We start from the raw sequence: 18,126 nt of genomic DNA on the forward strand, positions 1-18,126 counted from the left end.
AATTACTCTCAAATAAATTCTAAACATCTGTTAAATCATATTTACAGAGCAAAGCCTATTACTCACTAAACGATTACTTGAATGACGAGCGTGCATGGCAACAGTTGGTCATGCACGGGATTTTTATATAATGTTACACATTGACACCTATATAAATATACATTGTAAATAAGTGTTTTTTTTGTCAAAAAAAGTATTTCAATTAAGTTGATTTTGAGATTGATGACTTGCCAGTTCTTCTTAATTGAATCTTGATATACTAAATTGGACGGTAAGGAAATTAAATCTTTATATAAAATTCTTGTGTACCAGTTTTCGTTCCCATACTCCTCCGAAACGGCTTGACCGATTCTCATGAAATTTTGTTAGCGTATTGAGTGGGTCTGAGAATCGGCCAACATCTATTTTTCATCCCCCTAAATGTTAGCGGTAGTTCACCCCTAATTTTTTTATTTTTTATTTTAAAGCAAAACAACGTTTGCCGGGACAGCTAGTATAATATAAAAAATTTGACGTTGATAAGCGGCTAAATTGTCTACATGAATAAATGATTTTTAAATTTGAATTTGAATGACTACAAATGTTTGTACTGTGCGAGCAATCGAACCTGCGACCTTCAGAACAGCTATAGCTGTGTGCTAAATCGTTAGACCACTGATACCGTCAGTTTAAATATTTGTTCTATGCATAATACAATTATCAACTGTCTATACAATGTGAGTAAATTTCAATGTAATTAATATCTGTGACCGTAATTAATTCCTCATTACTGAGTAATTCATTACAGTACTAGCCACTCGCCCCGGCTGCGCATGGGTGCAATACTTTATAGGTACGCGCCGCCGCGCCGGCGTCGGCCGCGCCTTGCCGGCTGATCCGGTACAGCCGCGCCGCACGGCTATGTCCCTGCATTTTCGGTCATTTCAAATCTGTAATATCTTTGGAAATATTCATTTAAATTACATGCTGTAAAGGACCTTACTGATCTATATTAAATGGACAATGTATTTAAAGTACTTAATTGGACAATAAGTCGCGCTGTATTGCTTAAAATCACTTCGTAAATAAGCCATTTTTTCCAGTAAAATGTAAAGGATAAAAATGGTTATTGTGGGTTATCCTTAAGAGATAGACATATACAATCGTGGACTTGTTTGTTGACCTTTTTAAGATGTACAATAGTGTAGTACATTATTTTAATATATCTTGTGGGGTTCAGCCAGCGTTTGCAATGTAAGCGCAAAAAAATGTGTTTATTTACAACATTATATTGAAAACCTCTAAATGTATAATTTTCTCTGAATATTATGCATGTATTATACATATAAACCTTTCTCTTGAATCACTCTATATATTTAAAAAAACGCTTCAAAATCCGTTGTGTAGTTTTAAAGATTTAAGCATGGACGGACAGACAGCGACAGCGACTTTGTTTTTTACTATGTATCTAGTGATATTTACCAAGGTGAGGTCAATTGGTTTCTATATATGTAAGTGTAACACAATTCTATATAACAATCTGGGCTATATCAATATATACATGTGTAACATATTATATGATAGTAATTATGTTGACTATTTTATATGGATTTGTAGCTGAGATATTATACATTTATTTTAATGGATGAGAATTATCAGTTATATTATTATAATCTCAGGACAATTCACACAGCGCCATCTAGACCCAAGTTAAGCTAACTAAAGCTTCTGTTGTGGGTACTAGATAACTGATACAAATACATAGATTTTTTTTCGTAAATACATACATATTATACATAGAAAACTCCCAGACTGATACTAACAATCGTACTCATGAATACAAATGTTTGTGCCGTGCGAGGAATCGAACTCGCAACCATCGGACGTAAAGCGGTGTGCTAGACCACTAGACCACCAAGGTTATATGATGCATCTGGGTGCACTAGGGTATGGGGAAAAGGATTCTTAGTAACGTGAACCAGTAACTCCATCACTAGCGATGTCAGGTTGTCTCGGAAACTATCGTGATAAATTCCTGGTGCATCAGCAACTGCCTGTGCTAACGGTTTAGTCTTGCGGGGCACCAGTGGAGGATGATAATATGAACATGAGGTCAGGTCAACTGACCTTTGTTTACTATAGGTGCCTGCCAGCGTATACCATTAGCGCAGGTGTATGTATCTTTTCATAATCAACGATATTAAAAAACAATCCCTCCTGCATGTATTTTTTTTTTATGGATGATAATGAAATGGTCCACCCGCCTGCGCTAACAGTTTACTCTGACGGGGCACCAGTGGAGGATAATAAGATGAGCATGAAGTCAGGTCAGTTAGCCCATCGTGACAAATTCACCTAGAATTTATCACGATGGTTTCCAGGGGGAACCGTGTGTAGGGCTACCTGATATGGTACATTGCTAGCAATGGAGTCCACATTACTAACAATCCCCCCCCCCCCTGGACGGTATACAGTACGGTCCCTGGCACGAGGTCACGGTATTACCATGCTCAGAGCCGTGACTCAGGAGTGGAGCTCAGTCTACCGTAACAATTATGTGCTAAGGAATATATGTATAGGAGCTGTGCCCGCAGTTTCCAAGTCCAACAACAAAATCCATCCATCTATGTATTTATATATATATTGTATGTATTATAATCGGTATATATTTATATTTATGTATGTATATTTGTAAGTATTTTTAAAGAAGTATTTACCTATGTTAGGTAAAATTATAGGTATAGATATGAATAAATAAATATACCTATCAGTTGTTTAGTAGCCATAGTTTTTAGTTTGGGACAAGATGGCGCTGGGCTCAGGGTCTTAGGTGATTATTATTATTGATCTTTTAAATAGAGTATTTATATTCCTTTCTAATACCATCACACTTAACAGGATAAATGTCCATTATTTTAATTTAAATCAAATTAGAAATTTCTTTATTCATGTAGGTCTATTACGTCTGTATGATATGATATGCCGAATCTACCGTCAGTTCGGAATGATTTCGAGATGAGAAGAACTGACAAGAAACTCAGCTCATATTTTTTTCAAACAAATGTTTAATAATACAGATTTATTTTTAAATTCAAATTTGCGAGAATAGAGTCACCACCAGCATATGCTATTGCAAAAGCGAACAGTCTAATCAGTGTTTGTAACCAGAACAGACAGTACCCGTTCACGAGAATGACGAAATCATCATTGAGTGCTTACCTTAGTGATAGTGCTGTGTCAATTGTACTGGGTTATTATTATTATTAATTATCTTTTTTATCTTTTAATATCTTTATTCATATTCCTTCCTAATACCGTCAACAGGATAAAGGTCCATTATTTTCTTTTAAATCATCATTGAATCTCGAGTGTTCCTGCTGTGTGGTCATTATTATCTCTTACATCGTTCTCGTATGGGATTACCCAAGCGAGTGCGCTAGTGATGGCGCTTTGTGTATTGTACGGGTTTATTATTATTACTTATCTTATTTATCTTTTCAATAAATCTTTGTCAACCCAGTACGGGTTATTATTATTATTAATTATCTTATTTATCTTTTCAATAAATCTTTGTCAACCCAGTACGGGTTAGTATTATTATTACTTATCTTATTTATCTTTTCAATGAATCTTTGTCAACCCAGTACGGGTTATTATTATTATTACTTATCTTATTTATCTTTTCAATATCTTTATTCATATTCCTTCCTAATACCGTCAACGGGATAAAAGTCCAATACTTTCATTCAAATCATCATTGGATCTTGTGTATTCCTGCCGTGTGGTCATTATTATCTATTAGCTAAACTATCACGTGGTGTAAGACGTTTCCCGTTCAGAAAGCCGGCGCTCGGCCGTCGACACGGGATGTCACCGGTAGTCATTGATGTCGCATTTAGATTCAAAGAATCCCGTTCATTATGCCACCTTTATGTTCCCACCTGACTGAGTTAGGATGCCATAATGATTTATTAGAGCATTTCCTGACCATTTATACTCATAACGTAGCAAGCATGAACTACCACTGCTCATAGGTAAATTGATTTCACTGTCTAATTTCCTTGTCTTGGCGGGAGTTGGTCTTATATCCGAACTCTTGAGTATTGACTCCCAATGTCTTACTTTAGACGGCGGTTTGAGTCCCCCTCTGATCGATCCCCCGTGCAATTCAAACGGGGATCAAAATTACGACGGCTTGAGCCGACGTTCGAACCCCTAGCAGTGCCCTCAGACTAAAGTAGGATCCGTCAGGCGGGATGGCCTTCAGCCGCTCCATAAGTCCTTCCGCGTATTTGGAGTGCCATCTGCACTCGCGCCCTATCGACCTGTGAAGCTGTAAAGGCCAGCTGCGGTCAACAGCATTAGAGTAGTCCGAAAAAACTGACTAATTTTATATTCTGTGTTTAAAATTATTATTTGCGAAAATTATCAACATCGCTATTGCATATATTCTATTATTTTATTTATTTATATATATATTATCTACAAGAACGGTAAGCACAGCTTGTGTTGTGGGTACTATACAACTGATATAAATACTTATATATATATTTTTGTAAATACATATATAATATACATAGAAAACACCCAGATCGATACAAAATTACAAACAATCATACACATGAATACAAATGTTTGTGCCGTGCGAGGAATCGAACCGCGACCATCGGAAGAAAAGCGGTGTCCTATACCGCTAGGCCACCGAGGCCTATACTGTAATTATGTTGTTTATACATATTAATATAAGTATGTAATATTATGATATCTGTGATATAAGTAATTGTTATTTTCATTCTGCGACAGTAACAATGAAGAGTTTTTTCATTTCATTTAGTTTTGTCATATGTGAAGTAGACCTTAAATTGTAAATTATTAAAATTTAAAATAAATTACCAAGATCACCAAGGAACAGTTCAGAAACATCGTCGACTCCAAAAATGTAAGTCTGTCTAGTATACAGTACACATACAGTGCACAGACGTATATAAGTTACAGCACGGAGACTGCTGTTTGATTTTAGTACAGACTTGTAATGTAAGGGTTAGGAATACCATCGAAATAACTGAAAGACGATTAGAAAGACTTAGAAAAACCTTCATACTTATGAATAAAAGTGTTTACAACGTGCGAGGATGGAACCCGTGAAAGTGATTTTCATAAGGCAAGCGATATACTAAACCGTTAGACATAATAATTTAAAAAATTATACTTACAAATAAAATATAAATGATAAATGTAACTTACAATTTCAAATTATCCACCTCGCATATTCGTTTAATTGAATAGGTATAAGACAAAGGTGAATAGTCTAGTCGTAATTACATACCGGTATTTACCGAGTGAATCATACCTATTACAATTAACGGTATGGTAAGGTCAAGTAGTACATTTTTTTTTAATAAAATTAATGATTTAGCATTATCGTAATATATAGAAACGGGTTTCTAACACCGAGCACCCAACATATCGTTGTCTAAAGGTGTCCTCTGAAAACACTCTGTCGGCTCTAATCCCAATAAAGCAAGAGCACACGACAGCCAGACATACGTCTTATTAGTATATGTGAAAGTTCTTGTATGTGTGTCCCCAACACAGGTAAGAACAATCTCCAAACATGAAACCTGGCTCGTGGTTCCTTTGGCGGGTAACAGGTAACAAAGCTATAAAAAATTTCATATCAAATTCGTTAAATTATGAAACTCAATATTTTCACATATTATTCGTAATAGTATTATAACTTGCGCTGATCATTGCCAGACACAGTATGGTTCCGAGCCCCCGCCGGACACCCCTAAACTATGTTATTTTATAAATATACTTACGTTATTTTATGAAAGCTGAATTTGAATATATATTATTCAGAGAACTATTAAACTGTGTTTGAGGCCGAGATTTTGTTGTTTTTCGTGAATTTTTTACATAGGGAATGAATAAACAGATTATTTTGTAATTTTGGGAGTATTTTATTCATATTTTGAAGTAGACATAGATCTAGTCGTAGGTTTAAGGGGTAAAAACCTCGACGACACTCATCTTGACCGCTCGTGTTGCTCTCCCTGCTCAGCCAAATCTGGTAGAAGACTGCTTATGCATCTTTACACACACTTTCTATGCTAGAAAATGTGTCTAATGATGCAGTTCCAGATATAGATAGTTCTTACTGCAGTTCTAGATATAGATAGTTAAAATGTTTTAGAAGATTGTAGATAGATTTCGCTGGTATACATCTGGCACCCACTTCGACCATATATAAAATCATATCTTCACACAAATCTCTCTCTCTCACACAAAAATACTTAACCGAACCTAAAATAAATAAATGATAACACGTGTAATAGACTGTATTACTCTGCAATAGCTATTCCCTGACGGTCTATGGACAGCATTGACTACTTTCAGGTCTTCGTTCGCCATTTATTACTTTGAAATAGCTATTCCCTGGTGGTCTATGAACAGCCGTCAGGTGGGTCGTCAGTTCGCCATTTTTAGCTTGTCTGTTACATTAATAAACAATGATCATATTGTCTAAACTAAGTGAACGATGCGCGCGGCGCCGCGGAGCAAGCGAAGCGTGCTGGCACGCCCGCCGGATGTGACGCCATTGAAACATGGACTTATGAAGCTTACTAAGCTTAGAAAAGCTGATCTGTAACTTTGAATTGAGGAAGAACGATCCATTCACGCTAGTTCATCATGATAAAAATTATTATTGTTGGTATATATTTTTTTTCTATCAATATATATAAATAATAATAATCTCAGGAAAATTCACACAGCGCCATCTAGACCCAAGTTAAGCTAGCTAAAGCTTGTGTTACGGGTACTAGATTACTGATACAAATACACAGGTTTTTTTTCGTAAATACATACATAATTATATAGAAAACACCCAGAACAATCATACTCATGAATACAAATGTTTGTGCCGTGCGAGAAACCGAACCCGCGACCATCGGGCGTAAAGCTATGTGTTAGACCGCTAGACCACCGAGGTCGTCAAATAAATTAATATTAATAAATAAAATTAAAGTGTCTGTGTGTAATTTCAAATTAAGAGCTTTTCATTAAATGCATATGAACTATATGAATAAATCTCTGAAACATGCAATGAAAAAGTCTGGTGAATTGTGACGCAGACGGAGTTGCGCGGACTAACTAGTCTATTAAATAAATGTAATAAAATTATATTTAGTAATTTGACCATAACTAATTTATTGTTCAGTAAAACAATATGAATCTATTCTCAATTTGACCACAGACTTCATTACATAGTATAAACTAAAGTCGCTGTCGCTGTCTGTCCGTCCCTATGTATGCTTAAATCTTTAAAACTACGCAACGGATTTTTTTAATAGATAGAGTAATTCAAGAGGAAGGTTTATATGTATAATACATGTACACCCGTGCGAAGCCGGGGCGAGTAGCTAGTCAACAATAAACAAAAGAATAGGTATGTACATGTGTGTGTCAAATACATGTTATTAATGTATTTTTGATGCGTATGTAAACCACATTTTATATTATGAATGCATTTTGTTTATTTCCAAAGAAAATATATTCATTTGTTTTTAATTCAGTCATCATTCCATAGTATAATACGAACTCGCTGTCGCTTTCTGTCCGTCCTTATGTATGCTTAAATCTTTAAAACTACGCAACGGATTTTGAAGCGGTTTTTTTAATAGATAGAGTCAATAAATAGATTCAAGAGGAAGGTTTATATATATGTAATACATGTACACCCTTTCAAAGCCGGGGCGAGTAGCTATTCATACATAAAAAAAAAACTGGGAAATAAATAAAAGAAAAAAAATCTAATTTAACTAAATCGTTTAGTTGTTTATGATGTTTCTTAGTTTCTGAACATCTATAAATTCCAACACGTTTACAATCTACCACATAGCCATTCCATCGTGAGTGTGTTTGATATGCATCGCTCAGCATACTGTTGCATACAACACTATGCTGATACGTCACAATCTGCTACTGTTTGTAAACTGCAACTTGCTCTTGTCAAATTGCTTTGTGTCAGTTGAATTTCTTATCTGCAACGCAACTGTTTGTTGTAATTCAATAGGTTTGTTTTTATAAGTTATAATCTATACATCTATACACATAAATAAAATTGGAGTGTCTGTTTGTAATATGGAAATAACCGTTTTTCCGTCATTTCAAAAATTACCCGGAACAAACAGACAGACAGACAAAAATAGTAAAAAAAATTATTTTGATGTATGTACCGTATTACAAACAGACAATCCAATTTTATTTATATGTATAGATGCAGGTATAGATATCAGAGACAATAAATATATAGTGATTTTTTTTTATTGACATCAGATTGTCTGTCAGTTTGTTATTCCAGTCGCATAAAAAAATAACTGTCAACATATAGAAACAATCACCTCATGCACAATTTCTGTCACCGCACCATTCCGGCGATGATGAATATGACGTCGCAATCGTTGAGCAAGACGGTGAGTGTAGGGTTGCCAACCATGCTTTATAATAATGTATCCTAATGTATTTTTGGTATTATAAATGCGAAAGTAACTCTGTCTGTCTGTTTGTCTCGCTTTCACGCCAAAACTACTGCACCGACTTCAATAAAATTTAGTATACAGATAGTCTAGACCCTGAGAAAGGACATAGGCTACTTTTTAATGAGAAGAAAGGGTTGTTAGGGGTTGAAAGGGGGATGAAACGTTCTATGGAAGTATCGTCATTTGTAGAAGCTATAAGCTTGAAATTTATTTTTTAAGCTATTGATTCTCAATATGACATTCAAAGTTTGTATGAGATTTGCCCTTAAGGGGTTAAAATAAAATAGGGGTTGAAATGGAAATTCCTCGATCGTCCTCTATTCCTTGCGAACGAAGTCGCGGGCTCAGCTAGTACTTTATAATCTTCTTCTTCATCCTCGCCGCTTCCCGTTCCTCGGGGTCGGCTTTTCTAATCCTGGGGCGCCATATATTTCGCTGGTAAGCATCGGCTTTTGACAGGCCCAACTCCTTCATGTCCCTATGGACATTAGTCAACCGGGTAGTTGGTGGCCTGCCTCGTCCTCTGCTACTTTCTCACAATGTGGTTTTCAGGTTTACGCAGAATATGTCCATACCAATTATACTTTATAATAATAACAATCTCAGGACAATTAACACAGATGAACGTCAAATGTTTACATTATAATTTTAATTTTTTCCCTACCGTCCAGTTCGGTATATACCCAGATCCAATTGAGAAGAAATGGTAAGAAACTCAATTGAATTACTTTTTTATTTTAAAAGCCAGTTTATTTACAATGTATATTTATATAGGTGTCTATGTCTAACATTAAATGAAAATCCGGTGCATGAACAACTATTGCCATGCACGCTCTCCATTCAAGTAATCGTTTAGTAAGTAATAGGCTTTGCTCAGTAAATATGATTTACCAGATGTTTTTAATTTATTTAAGGGTAATTCAAATATAGCATTAATAAATTTTACCTTAATTTTTACCTTAAATAAATTCGAATAATGATATATTTTTAACTTTAATAATATCCAATAATAGGCACTGGGAATAAAAAATGCACACTGACCTTGTCACCAAACTTGCACAATTTTCGTTCCCCGGAACTTTCGGCAGAATTGCCATACTGCACTGCTTTTCATGAACTCGTTATGATACACATACAGTCTTTTCTTGCTTTGTTGTATTTGATTTGCAAATTATAATAGAAGTATTTTAATATTGAATTAATTATTTGATGCTATAATGGCGGCAATGCGAACAAGTGACCCGCCTTTTTTTTAAGTGCATGGCTACAGATTTCCAAAGACCAGCGCGAAAATATTATATCTTACATTTTTTTTGTTAAAAAAATTTGGCAACCCTATGTGAGCGGTGAGTCACGGTCACGCTTCGAGACAGAGCATTGTTCTTTATGGTTCACCAAAATCCTTTCGTACTCAGGCCCCAATTTGTCTCTAAATTACACCGCTCATGTCGTTTTTATGGCTTTTATAGGTACAATGAAGTTCAATATAACATTATAGATAACTAGCTGTGCCCCCGGTTTTACATGAAATTTATAGCCTATATGTTATTCTGATGTATAAGCTATATTACTGTAAAGTTTCAACAAAATCTGTTAAGTAGTTTTTGCGTAAAAGAGAACAAACATCTATCCATACTCACAAACTATTACAATATTAATTAATAAAATAATAATGATCTCAAAACAATTCACACAGCACTATTTAGATTCAAGTTAAGTCAGCTAAAGATTGTGTTATGGGTACTACTACTCGTAGACAAATATATATATGTATATTTTTTCGTCCAGACCAGTCATCCAGACCGGATACAAACAATCATACTCATGAATACAAATGTTTGTGCTGTGCGAGGAATCGAACCCGCGACCATCGGAAGCAAGGCGGTGGTGTGCCAAATCGCTAGACCACCGAGGCTGTCTTATAGTCTCTATAACGAGGCAGTACCTACACTGTACCTGTATTTCTTTAATCATAAATACAAGCTCTTTTGGATAGAGTAAAAGCGGAGTTTCTTGCTCTTTTTCAGTTCTTCTTACCTCCAACATATGTAATAGACCTACATGAATAAACATATTATGAGATGATTTGATTTGACCGATTTTAATTAAGGGCTACTATAATGAGGCTTCATAAAAAACTTGTTTCTAAAAGATTTTTTTGCCAAAAATCCTTACAAACACTTTTGTTGTACGTGCGACTCAGATATTCCTCTTTAACATAAGGGTAAAATTTACAAGACCATGATCCAGCCTGCTGTTTTGTATGGATTACAGTGCTGGCCCGTAAAGGAGACGGATGAGAGACAACTGCATACAACTGAAGTGCGAATGTTGAGATGGATGTGTGGTGTGACAAGAATGGATAAGATAAAGAATGAATACATTAGAGGAAGTATGAAAGTGGCGCCGGTGTCGGAGAGGTTGAAGAGTAATCGTCTGTCGTGGTGGACATGTAGTATATAGGAATTAAGATAATATCTTAAGAAAGGTTTTACATTTGAATGTGGATGGTTATAAGGTCAGAGGTAGACCGAAAAATAGATGGATTGAATGTGTGAAAGATGATATGGTAAGAGAGGGAGGAAATATCGAGATGTCTGCGAACACGGACGAATAGTAGAGAAAAACATGTTTCCCCGACCCCAAATAAATGGGATAAGGAAGAAGCAGATAACGACTTACAAGCACTTCTGTTTTAAGTAGTAATTCTATTATATAAAGGTATTACACTGTATTTGTTTATAGCTCAAATCAGCCTCCATGACGTTATGCTGATGGTTCCGTGAATTTACAATGGGTAGGAAACAAGCGAGCCGTGACGCGATGCGGCTCCTGACGAAACCAAGGTTATTGTTTGTTTTGTTACTATAAAATATATGCACATTAATTATTTAGAATTTGTAAGATGTATCACAAATTTTAGATTTGGCTACGAGACTGTAGATGCAATGAAAAAGACATTTATATGAAATAGAAATCAATTTTATGTGTCTATACATTGAAAATGACTTACCTAAGAGATTAGAAATAGAAATAAAATTTATTAAAATAATAAAAATATCCCTGGACAATTCACACAGCGCCATCTAGTCCCAAGCTAAGCAGAGCTTGTGTTATGGGCACTAGATAGCTGATATAAATACATAGATACTTTTTTTGTAAATACAACATAATGGACATACTCGTAGAAATCACCCAGACTGATACGAACAATCATACTCATAAATACAAATGTTTGTTCCTTGCGAGGACCCGAACCCTTATTTTTTCGGATTACTCTAATGCTGTTGGCCGCAGCTGGCTTTTATAGCTTCACCGGATGATAAGAGGCGAGTGTAGATGCCACTCCAAATCCGCGGAAGGACTTCTGGAACGGCTGAAGGCCAACTCCCGCCTGACGGATACGACTTTAGTCTGAGGGCACTGCTAGGGGTTCGAACGTCGGCTCAAGCCGTCGATCCCCGTTTGAATTGCACGGGGGATCGATCGGAGGGGGACTCGAACCCGCGACCGTCTAAAGGAGGCAGTGTGTGTGAGGTGTGTGAGGTTACACATTGGGAGTCAATACACAAGAGTTCGGATATAGACTACAGTGCTAAACCGCTAGACCACCGAGGCCGTCGGTATCTGTGGTTATAAGGAATTTTTAACCTTGTGCTTGTGCTAAGGCTTGTGCACCATTATATATCATCCATAAGGATGATATATAATGGTGCACAAGCCTGCGCTAACGGTTTACGCTGGCGGGGCACCAGTGAAGGATCATAAGGTGAGCATGAGGTCAGATCATTTGCCCATCGTGACAAATTCACCAAGAATTTATTACGATGGTTTCCAGGGGGAGCCGAGTGGACAACCTGACATGGTACATTGCTAGCAATAAGATCATCAGTTCACATTACTAACCCCCTTTCCCCCGATGCAAGTATTTAAACATATCGCATCAGCGGAATATTTTTAAAATATAACCCATCCACTTTATCTTTGTTTACTTATAATCTAAAAGCGCGGTGTAAAACAATCATAACAGGAGTCAGTAATAGGCTGTCATGAGTGTACTCACACATAGTACATGAATCATTGTTTACTCGGCTTTTATTACTCCTCGTAGTACCAATGTAATTTATGACTAACATATTATCGCATTATGTATATTGTCCTTTAGTTACCACGTGCTCTATAAATAACTGTAGTGTACCGAAATAAATATCTTATACACCCCATTTGACAGACTCAGTCTAGTAGTGTAGCACACTGCCTTACTTACGGTCGCGGGTTCGATTCCTCCCATGGTTTTTTATAGTATTATTTATTGATGGTATGTAATTACGACGCCCGCAATAACAGTAATTGCAAGTGCGTTGCCGGCCTTTTAAGAAGGAACAAACTCTTTTCTTGAAGGTTTCGGATATACCCTTGCTGGAAGATAGTTCCACAATGTGGTACATAGATTTGTATTTATTGTATGATTGGTTGTATTTGTCTGGGTATTTTTTATGTATCATATGAAAATATGTTTAAGTACTATATAAGTTCTCTAGTACCTACAATATAAGTTTTAATTAACTTGGAACTAGATGGCGCTGTGTGATATGATGATGGCGCTATTTCGAGATATTATTAGTAATGATCCACTCGTTCCCAGTCAATAGTACTTTTCACGCTTTTCTGTATTTTTGGTCCCCCTCCGATCGATCTGCAGTCCAATCCAATTGGGGATCGAAATTATGACGTTCGAACCCCTGGATGTTGCCTCAGACTAAAGTATCTGTCAGGTAGGAGTTGGCCTTCTGTTCTACAAGACCTCTCGCGAGTTTGCAGTGCCGTTTGTACTCACGATAAGGGCCGAGTGCCGGTGCCGGCACGGTGAAGCTGGACGTCGATCGATACGCCATCCAATTAAAACGGGGATAAAATTACTACGCTCGAACCCCTAGCAGTGCCCTCAGGCTAAAGTCATATCCGTCCAGCAAGAGTTGGTTTTCAGAATTAGAATAGAAATAGAAATAGAAATAGTCTTTATTCAAATAAACTTAATATAAGCACTTTTGAATAGTCAAGTTTTTTGATTCTACCGCTTATTCGGAATGCAGACTCATCACAAGAAGAATAAGCAAGAAACTTGTGTGTTGCTCTTTTAAATAATATATAAGTCCTTCCACGAGTTTGGAGTACCATCTATACGGCCCTTATGCTTCGGTGAAGCTGTAGGCCAGCTGGATTTTTTTTTATATTAAAATATCAGAGCAGTGTCACCTGATGTTAAGTGATGATGTGGTCTAAGCTGTTACACGCAAGCTCAAATAATGTCTATTCACTCTTGACTTGAGAGACTCAATGTTGTAAGAGGCAGGAAAATAGACGTTGGTAGAGAGTTCCACTCCTTAGCTGCTCCAAGAGCCTTGCAGCGTAGTCCCAAACATATATCTTGTTTACATTAACAATGCTTTATATATCTCAGTGCGAAATCTCAAATGTAAATGGGACATAGCGCTAAATATTTACGTAGTAAGAGTAATAAACTAGTGTGCCGGCACAGTTGAGAGAAAGGGGTGTGCACTGACCGTATAACACACGATATATACATGCGTTTGACCTGTTCTTTTCAGGGAAACAATTAGAGGAAGACTTTGTATAAAGTGATTTACGCGGGTGCAGTATATTGACAATTATAACTCATATTCAACCTTAAAATAATAATAATGATAATCATCAATTCACACAACGCTAGACCGGCCGGAACTAACAGTCAAAGTTAATTTTATTTTTGTCTGTCTGTCTGTTTATTCCACATTTATATTCATATGCCTGTAGTAAAATATGGTTATTTTAGTATTACCAACAGACACTGTAATTTTATTTATATGTATAGATAACGAATTTATCTAGTGTTATCTAGTATTCATAACACAAGCTTTAGCTAGCTTAACTCGAGTATAGATGGCGCTGTGTGAATTGTCTTGAGATTATTATTATTATATTAGCAGACTCCGCGAACTTCATTCCGCCTCAAAATTAAATATGTCAGGTTTTTTGGAGTATAGTTACGTAATTAATTTCAGAACGCATCCTGTTTGATTTTTTTTTTCATGACTACTCTAATGCTGTTGGCCGCAGCTGGCCTTTACAGCTTCACCGAACGTTAGGGGGCGAGTGCAGATGGCACTCCAAACCCGCGGAAGGACTTCTGGAGCGGCTGAAGGCCAACTCCTGCCTGACAGATACGACTTCAGTCTGAGGGCACCACTAGGGGTTCGAACCTCATCTGTTTGATACGTATCAGCAGTTTGTATGGGAAAATTAAATTTATGTTTTTACTATTTCACATACAATTTCTTCATATTTTATCTCCGTTTAAACCTTCCCTGGACTACCACGAATATTTGAAGATTAAAATTAGCTAAATAGGTTTGACCGTTCTCGAGTTTTAGCGAGACTAACGAACAGCAATTCATTTATATATATATATGTATGTATATATAGATGTTAACTATAAGTCGCGTGCTCGGCGTTCCCCGTTCTATCGCTCCACGTGATTGCTTGAGTAATCACTATAACATTACTTGAACAATGCTATACGCATTTCCATCGATTGTAGTGGATTTCGTATAATAAAACACTTCCTCCGTTGTTACTAGAGCTGAGGGTATTGTGCAATGGACGTGTGCAGTCGTACAGAAAATTTAGTTACGCGTTTACTTGTATAATCATTGAGCTGTGGAGGAGATTGTTAGCAATGTGGACTGATGATTCCGTAGCTGGCAATGTACCATGTCAGGTTCACCATCGCGGTTCCACTTCCACCATCGTGATAAATTCCTGGTGATTTTGGTAATGGGCTAACTAACCTCAAAGGGTTCCAAGGAGTCTTTACGAGAGTGCTTTAAGGAATCAAATATCCTCACCGTTGCTTCTCAATACATTTATGAAAATATCATGTATGCCAGGAAGAATATAGACAATTTCAAAAAGGTTATTACACTAATAAAAGCTTATGCAACAATAAGAAACTGATTTTACCTAAATGTCGTTTAACTAAAGTTAGTAATTCGTTGCATGGCAATTGCGTATGGTTTTACAAAATACCAGTCTGTTATAAATCTGCCTGAAAAAAGATTTAAATGTCATATACAATAGTTACTTGCAAAAAAGCTTACTATAAAATTGAAGAATTCGTTAACGACAATAATTTTTTTATACAAAAACTTGAAATACATAGCACTGACAATATTATCTGATTACACTAATAAAGAGTGCGTAGCGATTACCGCACGCCTCTTACTTATTGTACGGTAATTATTATATAAAAAAAACATCAATTCAAAAGAGCAACACACAAGTTTCTTGCTCATTCTTCTTGTGATGAATCTGCATTCCGAATGAGTGATAGAATCAAAATATGACTATTCAAAAGTGCTTGGAATGAGTTTATTTGAATGAAGATTATTTTTATTTCTATTTCATCCTCTTGTGGACACTGGAGATCGCGTGGATCAAACTGACAGCAAATCGCAATGGGGTCATTGGTCCATATTACTAACAAGTCCTTTCCTCCAGAGATTGGAATTTATATCTTTTATCCCTAGATGATAATAGAAGCACTATGCACAACGCGCACGTGACACCCCTGGTGCTTCAGGCGTCCATAGGCTACGGTAACCATTTACCATCAGATGGGCCGTATGCTTGTTTGCCACCATAGTAGTATAAAAAAAAAAATTATGGCAAAACATCGTTTGGCGGGTTAGCTAATATTTTCATAATTGTCCCCGTCCGTTCCGCTACTAGTTGCTAGTATGTTCACAGGGAAGGGCGTTACATTACCTACTCATAACTATAGTAATTAAAATTAATAGCCACGTATTCTTCTCATACCTGCCTGTAGTATGTGGAACTGAGAAACTGTTTTTTAAATATCTACCAAGAACCAACACAACGCAATACTTACAGTCTATAAGTCTTTTAATATACGTAAAATTTAAAGTATCACGTGATTGATCACCAAATAGTAAATGACCGATACTGTAGTTTGGGCTTTAATTAGAAGATAAAATAAAACAAGACAGTTGCCTACCATCTGTCAAGAGCATTGTCTTTTTTCGTCAAGTGGAATTTTTAGAACACTAAAGAAAATGTGGTGAATGAACTGTGGTGAATACTTGCCAGTAAGAATGTATTATATTACTTATTAAGAATAGTTTGTATTTTTTCCTAATAAATGATAGTGGAATGGTTCTACCTACGCTAACGAATTATGCTAGTGAAGGATGATAGCATGAGAACAGGTCACGTTACTAATCGTGACAAATCTACCAGGAATTTATTATGATTTCTAGGGAGAATCGCTTGGAGGTGAACCTGTCATAGTACATAGCTATGAATAGCAATGGAGTTATCAGTCCACTTCACTAGTACTCTCCTTTCTACCCCTGACATGTTGTACCTACTAGCTATACCCGCGACTTTGTCTGCATGGAATATTGACCATTGTACTAGCTATACCTGGGACTTTGTTTATTGTTTTACAAATTTTGTTTGTCATTATTATTGATATTTAATCAACAGTCTAAAAATTAGTTTTTAAATTTCTAGCCTTAAAAATAACGATTTCCGTACAACCTTTCATCTCCCCTTTACAAACATCTTTTTATTAATATTTAATTAGCCATTTAAGAGCCTAAAAATATTCAAGCTTTAAAAATGACGATACAATCTTTCATCCCCCTTTCATCCCTTTACAACCTTCTTCGTATTAAAAAATAGCCTACGTTCTTCCTCAGAATCTAGACTACCTGTGTACCAAGTTTCTGTTAAATCGGTTTAGTAATTTTGGTGTCGACGCGCGACAGATTGAGATATTTATAATTTAACTAGCTTTTGCCCGCGGCTTCGCTCGCGTCAATTTATCCCCTTAGGGGTGGAATTTATCAAAATTTAATCCTTTCTTAGGGGATGACTTTGCATGCATAAATCTACTGTGACGTACAGTAGATTTATGCATGCAAAGTCGATCGATCGATTTAAAATTGACAAAGTTTCATCCCCTATTTCATCTCCTTGGGTGTAGTATTAATCAAAATCCTTTCTTAGCATATACCTGTATGCCAAATTTCATTCCGATCCGTCCGGGTGGTTAGGGCTGTGCGTTGATAGGTCACTATGTCAGTCACCTTTGAGTTATATATATATATATGTAGAAAGGACTATGAAATAGTATATTGTATTTTATCAAAATAAAGCTAAACGTTTTGGAGGCAATATGTTCGCACGTGCAGCATCCGTTGCGCGGGCGACTGCAGTAAAGTCCGCCGACGCATTCCCAGATCTTAAACAATCTCATTCCGCGCCGAACCTCCGCGCGCGACTGACGTGTCGCGTCGCTCGTAGAACCGCGCGCTTCGATTATAATTATCGTAAAACATTGTGTTTGTGCTTACATATCTTACTTATTGTGTGATGTGCAATGGGATTTGTGTACTAGTGATCGGCCCAGGGCTGTGTGTTGTTTCATTGGAAGTCCAGTATCAGGTAAGTCGCTTGTTTGTTATTTACGCGCCAAGTTTATAGTCCATTGTTGATGGTTTAACAGTAGCAGTTAGGTTTA

The 18,126-nt window shown here is 36.4% G+C and overlaps 1 protein-coding gene across 1 annotated transcript in view; it reads left to right on the forward strand.

Annotated features, from left to right (window-relative positions):
• The first annotated feature begins 17,875 nt into the window (after positions 1-17,875).
• LOC131851667 (uncharacterized) overlaps positions 17,876-18,126 on the forward strand; it is a 103,959-nt gene continuing 103,708 nt past the window's right edge. The window contains exon 1 of the mRNA XM_059202186.1: positions 17,876-18,050. The gene's annotated coding sequence lies outside the window, so the exon portion shown is untranslated. The remainder of the gene's footprint in view (positions 18,051-18,126) is intronic.

This window comes from Achroia grisella, unplaced genomic scaffold, assembly GCF_030625045.1.
Source record: "Achroia grisella isolate CSIRO2021 unplaced genomic scaffold, CSIRO_AGI_Agris_v1 utg794, whole genome shotgun sequence".
NCBI lineage: Eukaryota > Metazoa > Arthropoda > Insecta > Lepidoptera > Pyralidae > Achroia > Achroia grisella.